A 21517-nucleotide genomic window follows, 5' to 3' on the forward strand; every position below is an offset into this window, starting at 1 on the left:
GCAGTGATTAGGCAAGAGGCCCTCGATGTAGAACCCCTCCGGGGGTGGTAGCAGCACTGAAGTGAGAGAGCTCAGCCCACGAAGCGGGACTGACTTAAACATAGACTTAAGGTTAGAATCCAAACATCTCTCAGTAAGGAATCCCTCAAGCCAAAGAGGTTCTGATTCACATTGATTTTGAGGCTGCCATAAATGATTTATCAATTGATAAATGTATCTTATGAATGTTCACAAACATTGGGGACTTCAAAAAAAGACTGGTGACTTTTCAATGGAAATATAATTTTGCTATTAAAATAGACATTTCAAATAAATTGCAACTTGGTTAAGGGCAATGGGAAGTGTTTCAATATATTTCTACCCTTCAAATATTCGCAAGCATAGGAGGTGTAAATATAAAATGTGTGGGGAGGAGATTTTAATTGCTCTTCCATTGTAAAAAATATACGGCAGGCCATAGTAACTAACCCCCACTTTTGCCAATGAAGGAGGTGGTATTGGAGGACTTAGCCTCTGTGTTGTGTTGAACAAGTTGCCCTTCTTCATCGTCAACTTGTTATTGTTCTGTGCTCTTGCTCGGGACACCGAATGTATTTATTTATTATATGGCCTACATTCTGCTTTCTTTGTACTGGCTGTTCTCCTGGAACGATTACGTTTGGGTCAGTAGCACCAAGGCCGCTGGAGGAGCAGTTGTGAGCTCAATATGCTGGTACTTTACTTTTGAAATAAATTCACAGTTATTCACTTACCTGTGGTTGGAGCAGTATTCATTCCAACTCGACATTCGGTTATGGATACGCAGTATTTGAGCCAACTGAGCACCGCAGATTCTTTGGGGACACCTTTCGGTCCCACCTTGTCAATGCTCCTGTGTTTCTTCTCGACGGTTGGCTCTTTCAGAGTCTTCCGGTGTCCCCAGGTGGCATCTCGCAAATTTGGCTTCAACCTCCTCATGTCACATGCTCATCCTGTGATGCCTGCACCTCTTGCGTGCATTTCCTATGCTAGGCACTGATCGAGCAAGGTTGCTCACGTAAAGTGACTTGCTTGTATTGAGCCCTCGCGAAAATAATATTAATGTACTAACTAACATGTATTGTCATAATAATATCGCATTACACAACATTTCTAGTATCTAGGGGAAGCTCGACAATGTGCTTTTTCTAACTATAATCCGCTTCCATTAAAATGGCTGCTGCTACGTGGGATTTTTTACTACGCATGCGTATGTCACAGTCACGTGACATGACGTATTACTTCGCTTGGTGGGAAACTTTTGCTTCTGCGCATAAGAACTAAGATGGCTGTTCTATGTCCTAACGTGCAAGAAGCTTGCATCGCTGCTTTGCTAAGCTGTTTGTTCTGCCTAACCTTTAATGCATTAGTTAAAATAAAATAATGGGAATAGATTAGAGATAAGTGGTATACAGTGCATTCATTTATTCTGTGTCTCTAAAACTGTTTCTCTTCTATTTTTCCATGTATCGCATTTGGGCCTTAAATGTACTTCTGAACTCCATCTTTGGAGGAACTGCGCCTGCGCAAAGAAACTCAAGCCACTGAAGCCATGGCATGGAACTGATGCCAGCATCAGACATGAACTGTGAAACTATGAGAAAATTACCTCCTCACCCTGCCGGAGGAAGCTATGTTGAACAATTTGTTAAAACATTGTATGTTATTGTTACATTCACTGCCGGGTGGAATAAAAGTACATGTGAAGATAAAGATATGGGAGGGAACGTAATTTAAATACATGATTGACAGTTACCTCATATTAAAATGGTGTGATGACCTCTCCTCGTCTTTTGACCAATACAATTGTGGGATTCACACATTTGCAACATGGTAGGGTGGTACACTGACCTGGAAAATAGTATAACTAGGGTAGGCGTAGCTAGTTAGATTGTACGACTTGTCCGAATAGCTGACCTGTCACTGACCCAACGCACTCAATAGGTGTTCGAGAGCAGAGGTGCTGGTGGAGCACTCTGTCAGAAGATTCGATAACCGAATCGGGGTTTTGGAGAAGAGATCGATTAACCCAATCGGGGTTTGACTGTTAGCTGCGGAAAGAGTTTACAACGCTGCTGTTTGAACTTTAGCTGTGGTGCCGGTCTTAGCCTGTGGTGGCCCTGTCCTGATCCAATTTGGTCCGTAACCTGTCCTGATTCTGGTCTGCACCTGTTCTTTCTCGCTGGCACCTGCACTTTGGGGTTCCTATCCTTTATCCCAGCCTGTGGCCAGGGTTGGTCTTCACACCATTCTAGGTAAATATAAAGTGTGGGTTTGTCATTGTATTGTTTCCCTTTTCTGCCCACCCTGCGTTTAATGCTTATTATATTTTTCCAAATTATTGCACATTTACTTTTAATCTTTATCATTCTTTTAGAAAAATAAATTATTGTTTTTATTATGGTTTAAAAAATGTAACCCCTTCGATGCTCATGACGGAACGGTTCCGTCATGAGCATCGGTCGAGCTGTGCTCATGACGGAACCGTTCCGTCAGGACCACGCCCGTTTTTATTAGGGCCCAGCACCGGCGGTAAATCTGCACCTCACAGATGAGGCTAAGAATTTGACTTTATATAAAGAACTTAAACCTATCTCGAGTTTGTCGTTATTTATAAAACGCTAATGTTATTCAACTTCCTATTTTCTTGCTAACTCCCTTGATCCTCTAGGACTTTAGGTATCAGTGACTTGGATTGGTAAGTCAAAATGGTATAGGTCCCGAATGGGTAAATTAAAATTGATTGAGTGTAAGTTTAATTGTTCAAAATATATATGGTTTTATAGGCCCAGGTGAGTATATCGAGCAGCTGAGCTTGTACTCTATCAGTTTATTTGGTAGCAGCATTATGGTTAGGGTTTAGTTAGGATAGGTAGTTAGTTGTAGTTAGTTGGTTAATTTAATTGCATTTGTCTATTTGAAAATATATTGATTTTATTTATTAACCAAATTTGTGTGTACCTGTTATATGTTTGTTTTTTGGAATCCCCGGGGGCACAATAACAAGTGGTAAATGGAAGCCACTCTGTAGTGAGGTCACTTGCCTCTGGAAGTAAGTGCATGGTTAGGTAAAACCGGAAGCACTATTTTAGGGACTTTCTGTATAAATGTGTGAATAATTGATAGCAAAGAGTTCGCTAGTGAAAATTTGGGGTGATATCACCTGGAAAGCATCACACTGAAGAAATAACAAGTTCTTCTGAGCTTGATTGACAGCAAAGGGGCTCGCTGATGAAACTTGGGCCTTATATCACCTAGAAAGGGTAAGCCAGAGGGAGTAACAGGTTCTCTGCTGAAAAGTAGACGGAAGGGATCTACTTGTAGTGTATTAATAGTAAACGGAAGAGAGTTACTCGCAGTGAATACAAATCCATCTTTTCTTTGAAATTAGTCACTCAGGCACAGTGGCAAATGTTTCTACGTCATTAATTAATGAAAATGAGCATTTAAAGTAAACAGAAATAAGTTCTCATATTACCATGTAAAGGAGGGAGTCAGTTGCGAGCTGCACTGACGACACTTAGAGCCATGCTGGTATTGTTCGAGACAGCGGGTGTGTTGCTGAGGTAATATTGTAAAGGAGGAGTAAGTACAGGAGCATGAGAACTTGTCTCATGAGAAAAGCTGTGCAATTATTGGCCGGATTTATTTGAATTCTAATTGTTGATTGGTCATTGAAAATAAGAAACACATTGGTATTGGGGGTTTTTCGTAAACAACCGAGTGTCCTCACAAAAGTAAACCGGCATAAAATATATGTGGCATTTAGATCCAGGATTCATAGGAAATATACCAGATAGAAAATATCTAGATTTTGCTAAGGAACAGATGATTAAAGGGAGACCTTATATCATTTACGGAGATAAAAGAAAAATGTCATTTGTCAAGAAAGTCAAAAATTTCTTTAAAAAGGATAAACCGATAAAGACCAGAGAAGGGATTATTATTCCACCACGGAATACGCCCACATCATACATGATGGTTGAAAGGGGCTATCACACTTGCATATGGTTAGAAAACTGGATGGAATATACAAATATTGATGGAGTTTTGGCATTTCCAGAAAATGGTACCTTCAATGGTAGAGTTTTGTACAATTTAAGAGTATGCATGAATCAATTAGATCCTAGACCTAGATTAACCCAATACGAAGCACTAGAGGAATAGGAAACAGAGGCTTTTGAGCGAGATAGATCTAGAAGTGAAAACAATTTGAGTAAATTCTATCCCAGATTTCCTAAAGAGACAAGAGATAAACAGATGAAACAATGGAGGCAGTGGAAGGGTTATATGCTGTCCGAGCTTTAGAAGAACAAACAGGAAGTAAAAGTACTGAGAAAACTAAAAATCTAATGACAAATGTTGATCCAGAAGATGATTACTTAGAGGATTTACTAATGAAAAATCTGCCACCTTATAATGAGGAGTCAAATCAAGTTAACCCTAATGCTCTGTTCTTCAAACCACCTTTAGTTCCGCAAGAAATACATGAGGCATCGTTAGAAAATGTGTTACAGGAAAAGGAACCAGAAACAATAAATACACAAAGAAATGAATTAATTCAGAAAATTACACAGTTATGTACAAGTACTGAAGCCTTAACGATTCCAGTGACTATAGGTCCTCTTGTTCCTTTATATGGAGACAAGCAAATCAGTTCTAGCCCTCCTGTTATAACTACACCTGTAGTGCAGCCAAGAAAAGAAACATTAATAGTGGATGATCAAGCAAGTGAATGTGAGTCAGAAATTTCTCTGATGGATTTACCTATAAGAGAACCAGTAAGTAGCTCAGCTAGGAAAATTACTCCAGTAAATTCTAGAGAGGTACAAATAGAAACCTCCTCAGGTACGAGAAGTGCTACTGTAGTTACAGTAAAAGAGAGTTATTCCCTTGGCGGACTAAATCACGTTTCACAACCTGTATGGTTGTCTAGGTCACCTAGACTTAAGCCACTAAGTCCTTTCACACTCTAATACACTCACACAATAGTAGTATAACTCAATATTTAAAGAAAACATTTTTTTTGCAAAGATATTGCACTTTTTGTTAAAAACAACACATTGCGCGCCTGCATTAAAAACACATTTACAATTTCAATAATACAATTTTAGTACACATAAAGAGAAAAACACAATAGCTCACAATCAATTTGTATGGACATTCATTGGCTGGAACAAAAAGAAAATACATAAGGGGAGAGACATACGTTGTTTGTCATTGAATTTTGCACATTTGAAGACCTAACATAAACAAAACCTAAACCTGGACTTGCTTAACTTTTTTGTCTACAGGATAGATTTGGTCTCTTGATTATTAGAGGTGGCGTTGACGCGTTTCGATGGCTTTTATTGATACTCTACCATATTTATCAAGACTAAATGATCAGTCTCTCCTGTTGTTGGGCACTGGTTGGTTGCCACTGTCAGAATTATCAATCAATCAATCAATCATAGGCATTTATATCGCGCACTACTTACCCGGAGGGTCTCAAGGCGCTTGGGGGGGGGGATAAACATATTTTCATGAGTGTCTTACATAGATATCACCTTACTTTTATGTAAACATTCTACATGTTATATTTACATTTACAAAAATACATTCTTTTTGTACATGAGACTGAGATAATCTTCAATCTTGTTTCAAAACTCTACTATCCTCCCATCGTCATGTTTCCATAGTACGATTTGGGACCCTAGGTAAAATTACTTTGAGGCATTGGTTGTTTTATACACATCTTATGCACAATTTTCACACACTACCTATTGTCCCACATCTATCCTTGACCCCTCATTTGGAAGCATGTCCTATCCCCTCTAACAATGGTACTGGGCTTAATGGGCTGTTATGTCAGAGCCTTGTTACTACAAACCTATGTCCCTACAGTACAGGATGAGCTCTCTACGCATTTCTAGAGTTCATTTAAATACTGGTATCATTTACCTGATCACATAGCAAATGATCCTACTTTCATGGATTCTCTAGTACAAAATGTTCAAACCTTCATAGTATTATGTTCATTCTGAAACAGGGATACATATTTTCGTTATCCTATGTGGTTGTGAGTTTCACTGATATCACCTATTTTTACCACTCTCTCTCGTCTTTACCTTATTATTGTTGTTCTTTCTCATGGATGCCACCTTTGTCTACACCCTTTGGATCACACCTTGTTTCCTATGGGAGAAAGTGAATAGACTCATCCTACTTGATCACCTCTACACCACATTTTTATTATATCGTTTTAAGACGTATTTTGCCATTACCTGCTAATTTTTCTATTCTGTATTTAAACATGGTCCACTGATGATTCTTCTGTTTAGTTATACGGTCGGCTTCTAGTTCAATAATATTCTTAGTTTTCACTCATGAGCAGATATATTAAAATCCTCGTATCTAAGATTAAGAGAGGAAACGATCTATATGTTAGTTTCGAACAGATCGGTCCTTGGACTGACTATTTATTCAGAAACAGTCGCACACGTCTTACCGTGGTTCTGCAGCTCAAAAAACCTTTATCGGGGTGGATCCTCTTTACCGCATTGGTCCCTATCTGTGCAGAGAGATTTACAAAAAATCGGACCAATTGCTGGTATATTTTTTTTAGGGTATAACTATATCTTGAAGTGGGGCATCTCGTGGGGGAGGTATCCTTACCTATTTAAAGCAAAGCTCTCGTTTTCCACACCCAGTACCCTGACCGCACGTCCTCCGTGTTACTGCCAACGTCGCATCAAAACGAAAAGTTTGTTTGTTACCATTGTGGCTCTATTTAGGCCTACTCCCTCGCTCTATCATTGGCTCTTCCAGATTCATATCAGGTGAGCCTTTCTACTTACCCGCGTTATCCGTCCATTATCTACTCCTCTCTATGCTGGATTCCAAGCCTCGGTTTACACAGCCTCGAAACCGAGTGCCAAGCCTCGCTTTCGACCGCAGCCATTTTTCCTTTCCAAGCCTCGTCTTGAGAATTTCAGTAACCGCGTTTCACGCCTCACTACTTTTTTTTTACTTTCTAACCCGGTTTTAACTCTTACCGTTTCTCAAATTTGTCATTTTACTGGGAATTACCATAGACCCTACTTACATATTAACTGATAGATTTTTATTTGGTTATTTTTATTGTATCTTGTGAAGACTGATCACACTCGTTTCCTTATTTGAGTTCGAGTCCTCTCTATATATGCAAATGTTTACTTCGGGTGCCTTGATTTGGTTACCTATTTATACCTACCTTTAGGCATTACTTGATGTGTTAATACAGGAAATTACTTTTACAGGAAATACTTTTTCCTTGCCTGTGTGAATTCTTATTCTTACTTATACTGCATTATCATGTCCTCCTCCACATTACCATCTAGGATAGAGTCCTCAAGTTTTAGCCTCAGAATTGTATGTGAGTATCTACATACATTGTCACATGTCACATGTGCATGTACTATACACTTGATAATTTGAGCCTAAGTTATGGTCCTTTACTATTGTTATCCCCATTTCACCTGTCAAAGAATTCAGCAATTAAACTGGTTGTTTTACTGACTTGCCACTATTTTCATCCAGTCCTCCCTGGAGTTGAGGCCTTTATTGATTGTATCCAAGTGGCACATGAACCATTGTTCACATGACTTTCTTGTTACTTCTTGATTCCCACTTCTCCTATTAATACTCACTTTTTCCAAAATGAACCATGTGAAATCATTGCAACCATGGTTCTTCATTTTAAAGTGATCCGTTAGAGGGGCATTTTCTTTCTGATTTTTAATCGCAGATCTATGCTCTAATAATCTGATACGAAGCTCCCTCCCCGTCTACCCCACATAGCCGGAGCCACATGGGCAGATCAGGAGGTAAATTACGCAGTTGTTTAGGCTTTTGAGAATCAATGTTTTTCCATTGAATTTCAATATTTTGCTCTCAATACAGTTAGGACAGATGGAGCATGACCCACATCTGTAATTGCCTACTGCTTTTCCATTTCCAGTCAGAGTGGTTTGAGATGTGCCGGAAGAGTTCTTATACGTGTGTACCAGCGTATTCCTAATTGTCTTGTTTCTCCTGAATGAGAACAGCGGTTTGGGGAGTAATGTTGTTGACTCACTGTTCAGAATGTTCCACTTTCGGTTAACAATGGTTTTTATTTTATTACTCAGGCCTGAGTACTGACTGACAAACACAATTCTGTCCTGGGTTTTGTTGATTTTTTGTTTGTTCATATCTTAAATGGCGTCTTTATCATAAAATCTTGCCCGTTTCAAGGATTGGTTTACTAGTTTTCTCGGGTACCCTCGCTCTCGTAATTTTTTATCCATGATCTCTGCATGGTAGTAGAAATCATCCAAATAAGTACAATTGCGCCTTAAATGCAACTGTAGTTACCCCAGAAGAAATTGAGAGATGGTCTCGGGAAATAGAAAAACCAAAATCACAGCCAACGACATTGGATATATTTAAATTAAGAGTTGAATTGGAAGAACTTCTTGCTGGAAATGTGAGGTTAGACCGATTAAATGCATTAAATGAAGATGAATTGTTGTTTATATGTCGAAGTATAACTCGAAATACAAAAACATTTCATGAAAAGTTAACGAGTTTAGCAAATGAAATGGGAATTGATATTGGTAAATCTAAAGTGTTACAGAAACCATGCTGAGCTGAATTTTCTGACAAAGATTTAGAAAACATGAATGTGTCAGGACATAAATAGCAGATCAAAGAGTTGTTATCACTATTACAAAAATGGGGTGATTTATACAGATGGAAAGCTAGATGGATAAGGAAAAAGGAAGAAGTTCAAGCAAAGAGCACTGTATCTGAATATGTATTGAAAGAATCAGAATCAAATAGAGAAATCGTGCCCGATGAGCGAAGTGCCAGGAGGAGGTAATGTGCATGTTCCATGGTCCCGACAGGATATGTTATCATTTACGAATGATTTCCCAAAACTCAGAGAGAAACCCGTAGAGTGGTACAGGCAGGTCGAAAGGTTTGTAAAGGTCTCGAAGGTATTGCTAAAAGATTTAGGTGGGTTATTTGACATTGTTGTTCCTGTAGATTTATGGACAGAGTCTAAAATAGCAGTCCACTGGTCTAATGATGAATTCCCTAGAGATCCAAAAACAGGAGCCCCATCAGATGAAGTGATGAAAAATATAATAAAGTAATACTGTACTTGAAATGAAAGATACCGCCAAAAGAAACAGATTGGACAAAAATAGACAGAACTACCCAAAAAAGGATGAATCAGTATATGCATACTGCAAACGCCTTTTACAGGTATTCAAGCAGTACAGTGGCTTAGGAAGCATTGATACAAAAAGCATGACACATTTTATTTATCCGTTTGCGTCAGGATTAAAACCAGAAATTTCACAAATGATTAAAGATCATAAGATATCTTGGCAGGCCAAACCGATAGATGAAATGTTAAAATATGCAAAATACTGTGGAGACGAGTTAAAAAATAAACAAACAAATTTTGAAGAAAAAGTAATGTGAGCACAAGTAAAATTAGCAGAACAACAAAAATTCCAATGAAAAATATTCAGACCCAAGGAGATGGAATTGGGGGAAAACCTAGGGGAAAGTTTAATCGAGATGAAGCTAAAAAGAAATTCCTTGTCATGGGTGCGGAAAATTGGGGCATTGGGAAAACGAGTGTAAGGCTGTGTTAAATAATAACATGCAAACTAACAATTTGAATTCACAGACACAGAATGAGGTATCGAAAAAACAGCAGCAACTTGTAATACAAAACCAGTTACCATTGGTGCCCTATGCCAAATCCTGGGAGTCAAACCACATACAGTGTGGATATCACAAATTGGGAGGGAAATAGTAAAAGGGACACAGTGACACCCCAATTCCTTTTGAGTGACACATATTTTGATGAAGACAGTTTCTGACGATGTCTGAGATGGGAGGACAAGGAGTGCGTCCTTGGCGCATCCTTGTAGGAAGATCAGTCAGGTACATATATTGAGGGAAAGGTTGAAGGAAATGATGTTACCTTTCTGTTGGATACTGGCACTACCCATTCTACTGTGAGAACAGCAGATGTTCCAAACCTACCCCTCTCGGGAGAAGCATTCCAAGTAGTGGGCGTTTCTAATAAACAAATTAGTACCCCAGTTACAGAACCAATGGAAGTCAGGATAGGCAATTTTAAAGAAATGCACAAGTTTGTTGTATGCGACTCCAGTCCAGTAAACCTGTTTGGTAGAGACTTGCTGTGCAAAATGAATTGCACCATCTTTTGCAATCCCAATGGTGTTGAAATTCAAACTCCAGATGAAGACGGAATTTATAAATTAATGTTAGCAAACCAAGGAACTGAAAATGAAAAGTTTACTTTAGAAGATTTGCCAAAAGTGTTACAACATACGGTAAATCCTAAAGTGTGGGATTTTACAGGAAAAGATGTAGGATTAATGGCAAATGTAGATCCAGTAAAAGTGACAGTAAAAGAAGGTGCAGTTTAGCCAAATATTCGACAGTACAAAATAAGCCCAGAAATAAAAGCAGGAGTTGTACTAGAAATAAAACGTCGAGTTGATGCAGGTCTTTTACAGGAGATAATGAGCAGTCCATGTAATTCACCCATAATTGGCATAAAAAACCGAGCGGAAAGTACAAAGTCGTGCAAGACCTCCGCAAAATTAATAAAATTGTTGTCCCATGTTATTCAGTTGTGCCAAATCCTGCTGTGATTTTGTATCAAATACCGTGGGCAGCAGGTTGGTTTACTGTAATAGATCTGTGCCATGCACTTTTCTCCATACCATTGCATCCAAATAGCAAATATCTTTTCTTATTCAAGTTTGACGACTATATCTGCGTTTGGAATCGTGTCCCTCAGGAGTACACAGAAAGCCCATCGATTTTTAATCAGATCTTGAAAGAGTGCCTTGAATCCCTAATATTGCCCGGACTATCAGTCCTGGTGCAATATATAGATGACCTATTGGTGGCGTCTAAAAATCGAAATGGCTGCGTTGTTGACACCATTGCTCTACTGAATCATTTAGTTAAAGGGGGACACAAAGTATCACCTGAGAAACTGCAATTTTGTACTACAGCAGTGAAATATCAGGGGCACCAGATAGAGAGAGGTGTCAGAAGAGTTACACCTGAAAGAATCATAATATTTCAAAGCATGGATCTACCTCAAACACAGAAAGAAATCAGAATATTTCTTGGAGTTTTAGGTTACTGCAGACAATGGATTGTGGGATTTGCAGTCCTAGCGAAACCATTGATACAAATGACAAAGAAAAGAGCAAAGGACCCAATAGAATGGGATGATGAAAGCATGTCATCTTTCCTAAAATTACGAGATTGTCTGTGTTCAGCTCCAGGGTTAGGGATACCTGACTAGTCAAAAGATTTTGCATTGTTTTGTGATGCACAAGACGATTGTGCACTTTCAGTTTTGACTCAGACCCATGGTCTGATGAGACGTCCTGTTGCATATTGTTCTTCTACATAGGATCCAGTGGCAGCTGCATTGCCAGGATGTCTGAAAACAGTAGCAGCAACTTGCATGAGTATTGAGCAAAGTGAGTTCCTTATTATGGGACATCCAGTAACCGTATATGTCCCACATGCAGTTGTGATTTTGTTGACCAGAACTAAAACTCAGTACCTATCTCCTAGTCGCCTGACGAATTCTTGTAGGTGCAAAAAAGTGACTATTGCTAGGTGCAATATTCTGAAACCAGCGACGTTATTGACTGATTCATAATTTGCAGAAGTCAAAAAGGAAGTCGAACATAATTATATTGATCTTACAGAATATTGTACTAAACCTCGCCCAGATATAAGAGAAGAGCCATTAATAAACTCAGAACATGAGCTATTTATAGACGGTTCATGCATGCGACATGAGGAAGGAGGTCTGAGTGCTGCTTATGCTGTGTGTACTCTTTGGGGTCCAGTTGAAACATCCTATTTACCTGGAGTCAAATCTGCACAAGTAGCTGAATTAATTGCATTGGCAAAGGCTTGCAAAATCGCAAAAAATGTAAAAGTGACAATTTATACTGATAGACAGTATAGCTATGGAGTTGTGCATGATTTTGGACAACTCTGGATGCAAAGGGAGTTTCTGACTTCATCAGGCACTACTATTACAAATTGAAATTTTATGAAAGAATTGCTGAAAGCACCAAATTACCAGAAACAGTGGCTGTAGTCAAGTGTGCTGCTCACCAATCTGATAATTACAGAGTGACAGCAGGTAACCGATATGCTGATCAATTAGCTTAATATTGCGCTAAAAATAGAATGACAATAAACAAGAAAATTGAAACAAATGGAAACAGCTGCCAACTTATGTTGCTTGGAAGAGTGAAAACGTGGGAAGAAGTGAGAGACTTACAAAATGATGCAGAACAAAAAGAGAAGGAAGAGTGGGCATAAATAGATTGTCAGAGAAGGGCTGAAGATGGTGTCATTGTTTACCTTGATGGATGGCCTGTGTTACCACAGTGTATGCTTGCTCCGATGGCTAGGATGTACCATGGTGATTCTCACCTAGGGCGGGACGTCATGATTAGATTGTTCAGACAGACTTAGTTCAATGAAAAGTTCAGGAATGTAGCAGAGAGTCTTTTGCATAGGTGCTTAATTTGTCAGCAAATGAATCCTGAGAAGAACACTGTAGTGTTACCAGGGAAGATTGGGAAAGCAGAAGGTCCTTTTATTCGTCTTCAGAATGATTTTATTCAGTTACCCCCTTGCAGAGGAATGAAGTATGTCCTTTTCTGCCTATTTTCAAAATGGGTGGAAGCTTACCCTACTCGCAGAATTGATAGCATTACTGTAGAAAAACTACTACTAAGAGAGCTCATTCCACGTTTCGGTTTTCCAGCAACAATTGAATCAGACCAAGGAAGTCATTTTAATAATGAAATAATTGGTCTAATCTGTGAAGCATTTAAAATTGAGCAAAGGCTGCACTGTGCATACCGCTCAGAGGCTTCTAAAGTGGTGGAATAATTGAATGGCACAATCAAAACAAGATTGAGAAAGATGTATGAATCTACTCGATTAGATTGGCCTGATGCTTTACCTCTAGTTCTGATGGGACTCAGAAGTATTCCAGACAGAAACACAGTCCTCATGAGATACTCATGGCAAGAGCAATGACTGCTGACTTCCTCCCTTTTTTTTTCCCCCTGAGGATCAGGTTCTAGCGCCGGGACACCCCTTCGGGGGTAGTTGCGCGCTTTACAAACTACATAAATAAATAAATAAATAAATAAATGAGGCAGGCATGGGTGCCAGGACACAAGCAGATAAATATATCTGATGACTTAGTACTAGAGTACTGCAAATAACTGGCTGATCAAGTGCGTTCTCTCTCTCACCAGGTTGGAGAAGACGCTGCTGCCAGACATTCAACTCGAGCACATGATCTGATTCCAGGTGACTGGGTTGTGATAAAGGAACATACTCGAAAATAATGGCTAGCTTCGAGGTGGGGAAGGCCTAAACAAGTGATATTGGTCACCACTACAGCTGTAAAGTGCAAGGGAATTCAAAATTGGATCCATGCAAGTAACACTAAAAGAGTGACTGAACCTGATGAAACTGAAGCTGAAAGTTGTGCAGCTGTGGAGTCCCAAGAAAGTGATTTCGAAGTAGTTGATGATGAACAACCGAGCACCAGTCAGGATGAATGGATTCCAGGGAATGACATTCCTGCAAACGTTGTGAGAACCAGAAGCCAAACCTATTTAGATAGACTGAGTGATAGTGAGGATGAGTCAGGAATAGAAGAACGTGTTCAGATTACTGAAATTAAAGCCAATAGTAATTCTGAGGTGGAACAGATAAGGAAAGATCAATATACTCAGACATTCCAGATACCTGTCACAGTTCCAGAGTCTGAGGAGGGACAGATAGGTAATAGGGTGAAGGATCTGGAAGAAGAAAAAGAAAGGATCGAGATACCTGAGCAGGACCAGATAGGTATAGAAAAACGTGTTCAGGAAAAAGAAAGTGAACCAAATCAAAGTCAATTACAGCACACTCCTGAACAAGGCCAGATTAGCATCCAGGCTGAAGAAACAGGAACAAGACCTGGACCAAGTAAGATAGAGATGGATACAGACAACAAAGATGTACAAATTTTGCCACAACTGAATGAGAATAAAAGGGCAATTGAAGAAAATCAAAGTACAGTACCAGCCAAAAGACTCAGAAAAAGAGATAAGTGGCCTGGTTTTGTCAAAAGATTGAAATTTTGCCTTAAAACAATAAATGAAGAACCAGAGCAAGTAAACGAAATGTCAAGTCAAACTGGACTTTCCACAGAACAACCAAGAAGGAGAAGTCCACAACTGAAAAGACCGAATAATCAGTTCAAAGGCCCTGAATGGACCTATGTTATTCTTGAAGATTTGAAAATGTAGAACTGAGTGATGAAAATGATGATGAACTAGTTGATGAGTCAACAGACGAAGAAGTGAGACCAACTTGAAAAATTTCACTGGTTACAATTCTGTGAAAAGTCCGAAAAGAGGGGCTAAGTCTCCTTAGTTGAAAAATGGCTGATCATACGGTTTTTGGTAAACCGAAATGAAACTACTTAAAAACATGCTGTAGGATATGCACATGTCGTATAGTAATAATACTCATAGTATGGTTAGGACTGACGGTAGCTACTTATCTAATGAGTAAAAGTGAGAACAATAACACTAACATTCATGAGAAAGTAGATGCACCTGAAAAGTTAAATATACACGGAAGAATAGATAGTTATAAACAGCAAACGGTAGAATTAGAAGCATCAGATGTGGATGGATTACATTATAGTAGAATTAAGAATAAAACACACTTGAACGTATTTGCAAATCTGTTAGTACACTATTTAGAGGCAATGGAAAAAAATGATTGCTATGTTTGTATGAAGTTACCATTATCTGTAGCCGAGGGTGTTACTTACCACTATTTGCCCCAGTTTCATTGCTCCGACACTGCTCACTTGCGTAACATTGGACCCCTCCTGAGGCTTGAGCCGGGAGGTAGAAGAAAAAGCCTAACTGCATACAACTGGCGCTGACTGATAGCGCATTGTACACGAACTTTAATTGAATTTTAGACGCCGAAATTTTAGCTTTTAATTTGATCATAAAAATCATTTTGGTATTGCTTTGCACTTACCCCGCCCCTGTAAATCATCCCCCCTGCACTTTCGTCGGTTACAGCCGATTTCAGGGCTGTTTACCGAGCAGAAGGTAAGACTACAAACGGCAGCCATCTTGAGTGGGAGGCGGCAGCTGGGTCAGCGCTCTAGCCATCCCTACAAAAGGAGCCCAGGGTAATCAGACGCGAGTTTCATTGCTCTGACACTGCTCACTTGCGTAACATTGGACCCCTCCTGAGGCTTGAGCCGGGAGGTAGAAGAAAAAGCCTAACTGCATACAACTGGCGCTGACTGATAGCGCATTGTACACGAACTTTAATTGAATTTTAGACGCCGAAATTTTGGCTTTTAATTTGATCGTAAAAATCATTTTGGTATTGCTTTGCACTTACCCCGCCCCTGTAAATCATCCCCCCTGCAAAAGGGGAACAAACAAAATTAGGAACCGGTGGTACACTAAACGGACCGGCGACTCGACCTCGAGTAACCTCCTTCCTGATCTTATCCTGTACCACAGTCGTATGCTGAAAGACCGATAGCTGATTTTTACATTTCGTTGGACCATGAAAGTCCCCCACTGGGATGCGGAAACCATAAGAAAACCCGTTCCGCAACACCCCAGCAGAAGTACGATCCGGGTATTCACTGAGCCAAGGAATCATTGCCAAGGTATCAATCGGGGTAGGTAAAGGCGCCCCTCGGACTATGTTAGACCTGTTTGGCGCCTCCTCTACCCCCGTTATCACCCGTTTTGGCTCTGCACGTGGACTCAGGATGGGATGATTGCCCACACCCACTACATTCGTGTCTAAATTTGCACGATCCCTGGGGCCTAGTACATTTACCCCTGTTGAAGTTCCAACAAACCCCCCTTTTTCCTGTGTTACCGGCAGGCTTCGAGTAATTGTCTGTACCCGCACCTGACCGAAAGGGCGTCCCCGCATACTGGCGGGAAGATTCGCCAACGATACTCCCCACTAATGGCAATTTTAACATACCAGTCTCCTTCATTTTGGACCATGACACAGAATCATAACAATCCCATGTTAAGTTTTTATCATGTTCTTTAGCTTTTCTAAACAGGTTATCATAGCAGAACCAATGATTACCCTCGTGTGATACCGAGTACCCCATGATTCGTGACTGATAAATCGGCAATTCGGGTAACAGATCGGGCCTTCGCTCCCCCAAGATCGATGTAAAAACCCCCCACGCTTGGCCCCAATTGCCAATGTTTTCATTTACCTTAAAGGCGGCCATTTTTGCGCGCCAAACACTCGGATGCATGAGCTCCTTCTGGCCCTTGACATGCTCCATCTCATAGTGATTAGTAAGCAACGAGAATATGTTTACGTACTCCCCTGCCCATATCTTTTCCTTAATAGCCAAAGGAACATGCTGACCCAATTTTTCCCTACGAGAGGGTGCCGATTCATCCCTCGCTATCGGCAATGGCCGCTTACCTGCACCGTACGTTGTCTCTGCTACTGAAACCGTCCCCTGTGGCTTCTCTACTGCTGCAGCCGGCGTGGACACCTTCGCTGCTTCCCGTGACTCACGCAGTTGCTTCATTAGCTCCTGCGCGTCGACAGCCGTGGCGCCCTCGCTACCTTTTCCCAACCACGCTGCCAATTGTGCTGCCAGCTCGGGCGGCATATCTTCCTCGGACACGGGGGTGACCACAACGGGAATCGGATTCCCTTCCTTCGGCACGGGAGTTGGTGCGTCGAGCGGGGCACTGGGACCCGGGATGTCCTCTCCCGCTGCTCCCCTCCTGGGCCTCTTGTTTTTCCCTCCCGGGGCTGCTCCCGCCAAAGGACGTTTCGGTCCCCCTTCCTCGTTCTTATCCATTCGCCTCTTTAGTACGGTCATCTCCTTCATGAGAACGCGCAGCATCTGTTCAGTAGTCATGCGCTTTCCAGCCTTCTTCGGCATTCTCCAACAGAGTATCTGCAAAACAAACAAGAACGATTACAACGCTCAAAATTGGCTCTTCGTTCCGTCTCGAGCTCACGTGCAGCGAGGAGGTGCAGCTTCAGAGCACAGGAACAAGAGGATGCCTTCGGATCTTGCTTCTCCTTTTATCCGTCTTCAGGGCGGGCGTAAACCCGCCCCTGCCTGCCCCTAGGGCGTGACCAGCCGCGTCCGTGTCTAGGCCAACCCACTCTAGGGCGGGAAAAGGCGCGCCCCGGCTACGCCGCTTCGGGCATACCAGCCGAGACTCACCTCCCGCCCAAGATGGCTTCCCGGGGGGATCGTGGTACTCTGCCATACGTTCGGGGGGACCGAGTGGTCGCCCCTTTCCATTTATACTGATAGACAGTATAGCTATGGAGTTGTGCATGATTTTGGACAACTCTGGATGCAAAGGGAGTTTCTGACTTCATCAGGCACTACTATTACAAATTGAAATTTTATGAAAGAATTGCTGAAAGCACCAAATTACCAGAAACAGTGGCTGTAGTCAAGTGTGCTGCTCACCAATCTGATAATTACAGAGTGACAGCAGGTAACCGATATGCTGATCAATTAGCTTAATATTGCGCTAAAAATAGAATGACAATAAACAAGAAAATTGAAACAAATGGAAACAGCTGCCAACTTATGTTGCTTGGAAGAGTGAAAACGTGGGAAGAAGTGAGAGACTTACAAAATGATGCAGAACAAAAAGAGAAGGAAGAGTGGGCATAAATAGATTGTCAGAGAAGGGCTGAAGATGGTGTCATTGTTTACCTTGATGGATGGCCTGTGTTACCACAGTGTATGCTTGCTCCGATGGCTAGGATGTACCATGGTGATTCTCACCTAGGGCGGGACGTCATGATTAGATTGTTCAGACAGACTTAGTTCAATGAAAAGTTCAGGAATGTAGCAGAGAGTCTTTTGCATAGGTGCTTAATTTGTCAGCAAATGAATCCTGAGAAGAACACTGTAGTGTTACCAGGGAAGATTGGGAAAGCAGAAGGTCCTTTTATTCGTCTTCAGAATGATTTTATTCAGTTACCCCCTTGCAGAGGAATGAAGTATGTCCTTTTCTGCCTATTTTCAAAATGGGTGGAAGCTTACCCTACTCGCAGAATTGATAGCATTACTGTAGAAAAACTACTACTAAGAGAGCTCATTCCACGTTTCGGTTTTCCAGCAACAATTGAATCAGACCAAGGAAGTCATTTTAATAATGAAATAATTGGTCTAATCTGTGAAGCATTTAAAATTGAGCAAAGGCTGCACTGTGCATACCGCTCAGAGGCTTCTAAAGTGGTGGAATAATTGAATGGCACAATCAAAACAAGATTGAGAAAGATGTATGAATCTACTCGATTAGATTGGCCTGATGCTTTACCTCTAGTTCTGATGGGACTCAGAAGTATTCCAGACAGAAACACAGTCCTCATGAGATACTCATGGCAAGAGCAATGACTGCTGACTTCCTCCCTTTTTTTTCCCCCTGAGGATCAGGTTCTAGCGCCGGGACACCCCTTCGGGGGTAGCTGCGCGCTTTACAAACTACATAAATAAATAAATAAATAAATGAGGCAGGCATGGGTGCCAGGACACAAGCAGATAAATATATCTGATGACTTAGTACTAGAGTACTGCAAATAACTGGCTGATCAAGTGCGTTCTATCTCTCACCAGGTTGGAGAAGACGCTGCTGCCAGACATTCAACTCGAGCACATGATCTGATTCCAGGTGACTGGGTTGTGATAAAGGAACATACTCGAAAATAATGGCTAGCTTCGAGGTGGGGAAGGCCTAAACAAGTGATATTGGTCACCACTACAGCTGTAAAGTGCAAGGGAATTCAAAATTGGATCCATGCAAGTAACACTAAAAGAGTGACTGAACCTGATGAAACTGAAGCTGAAAGTTGTGCAGCTGTGGAGTCCCAAGAAAGTGATTTCGAAGTAGTTGATGATGAACAACCGAGCACCAGTCAGGATGAATGGATTCCAGGGAATGACATTCCTGCAAACGTTGTGAGAACCAGAAGCCAAACCTATTTAGATAGACTGAGTGATAGTGAGGATGAGTCAGGAATAGAAGAACGTGTTCAGATTACTGAAATTAAAGCCAATAGTAATTCTGAGGTGGAACAGATAAGGAAAGATCAATATACTCAGACATTCCAGATACCTGTCACAGTTCCAGAGTCTGAGGAGGGACAGATAGGTAATAGGGTGAAGGATCTGGAAGAAGAAAAAGAAAGGATCGAGATACCTGAGCATGACCAGATAGGTATAGAAAAACGTGTTCAGGAAAAAGAAAGTGAACCAAATCAAAGTCAATTACAGCACACTCCTGAACAAGGCCAGATTAGCATCCAGGCTGAAGAAACAGGAACAAGACCTGGACCAAGTAAGATAGAGATGGATACAGACAACAAAGATGTACAAATTTTGCCACAACTGAATGAGAATAAAAGGGCAATTGAAGAAAATCAAAGTACAGTACCAGCCAAAAGACTCAGAAAAAGAGATAAGTGGCCTGGTTTTGTCAAAAGATTGAAATTTTGCCTTAAAACAATAAATGAAGAACCAGAGCAAGTAAACGAAATGTCAAGTCAAACTGGACTTTCCACAGAACAACCAAGAAGGAGAAGTCCACAACTGAAAAGACCGAATAATCAGTTCAAAGGCCCTGAATGGACCTATGTTATTCTTGAAGATTTGAAAATGTAGAACTGAGTGATGAAAATGATGATGAACTAGTTGATGAGTCAACAGACGAAGAAGTGAGACCAACTTGAAAAATTTCACTGGTTACAATTCTGTGAAAAGTCCGAAAAGAGGGGCTAAGTCTCCTTAGTTGAAAAATGGCTGATCATACGGTTTTTGGTAAACCGAAATGAAACTACTTAAAAACATGCTGTAGGATATGCACATGTCGTATAGTAATAATACTCATAGTATGGTTAGGACTGACGGTAGCTACTTATCTAATGAGTAAAAGTGAGAACAATAACACTAACATTCATGAGAAAGTAGATGCACCTGAAAAGTTAAATATACACGGAAGAATAGATAGTTATAAACAGCAAACGGTAGAATTAGAAGCATCAGATGTGGATGGATTACATTATAGTAGAATTAAGAATAAAACACACTTGAACGTATTTGCAAATCTGTTAGTACACTATTTAGAGGCAATGGAAAAAAATGATTGCTATGTTTGTATGAAGTTACCATTATCTGTAGCCGAGGGTGTTACTTACCACTATTTGCCCCAGTTTCATTGCTCCGACACTGCTCACTTGCGTAACATTGGACCCCTCCTGAGGCTTGAGCCGGGAGGTAGAAGAAAAAGCCTAACTGCATACAACTGGCGCTGACTGATAGCGCATTGTACACGAACTTTAATTGAATTTTAGACGCCGAAATTTTAGCTTTTAATTTGATCATAAAAATCATTTTGGTATTGCTTTGCACTTACCCCGCCCCTGTAAATCATCCCCCCTGCACTTTCGTCGGTTACAGCCGATTTCAGGGCTGTTTACCGAGCAGAAGGTAAGACTACAAACGGCAGCCATCTTGAGTGGGAGGCGGCAGCTGGGTCAGCGCTCTAGCCATCCCTACAAAAGGAGCCCAGGGTAATCAGACGCGAGTTTCATTGCTCTGACACTGCTCACTTGCGTAACATTGGACCCCTCCTGAGGCTTGAGCCGGGAGGTAGAAGAAAAAGCCTAACTGCATACAACTGGCGCTGACTGATAGCGCATTGTACACGAACTTTAATTGAATTTTAGACGCCGAAATTTTAGCTTTTAATTTGATCGTAAAAATCATTTTGGTATTGCTTTGCACTTACCCCGCCCCTGTAAATCATCCCCCCTGCACTTTCGTCGGTTACAGCCGATTTCAGGGCTGTTTACCGAGCAGAAGGTAAGACTACAAACGGCAGCCATCTTGAGTGGGAGGCGGCAGCTGGGTCAGCGCTCTAGCCATCCCTACAAAAGGAAATGGACACCCTCCGCGACAGCGGACGCGTGCAGTGGACGAGCCTCGCCAGCGCCGGAGTCACACCAGAGTCAGCCCGTCTGTGCCCGTCCGCGCTAAGGACGGGCTGGGGGCTGTAGGCCTTGCTCCACTCACCAATAATGCCTACAGGTCAGTTAACCAGAGAAAAGCTACTGTCCCTAAACCCTAACACTAAACAATGCCAACATGCCATACAAATAGATAGATGGCTAGGACCCATTTCCTGTATAAAGTGTAAACAAACATTACAATCCTATGTAAAATTCACTCCGAAAATTACACATAAAACTATCAAGGGAGGACTAATCAACGCACGCTCCATGTGTAAAAATGCCCTACACATACATGATCTGATCATAGAAAATAATTTGG

This window comes from Lissotriton vulgaris, chromosome 10 (genome assembly GCF_964263255.1).
Source record: "Lissotriton vulgaris chromosome 10, aLisVul1.2, whole genome shotgun sequence".
Classification (NCBI taxonomy): Eukaryota; Metazoa; Chordata; class Amphibia; order Caudata; family Salamandridae; genus Lissotriton; species Lissotriton vulgaris.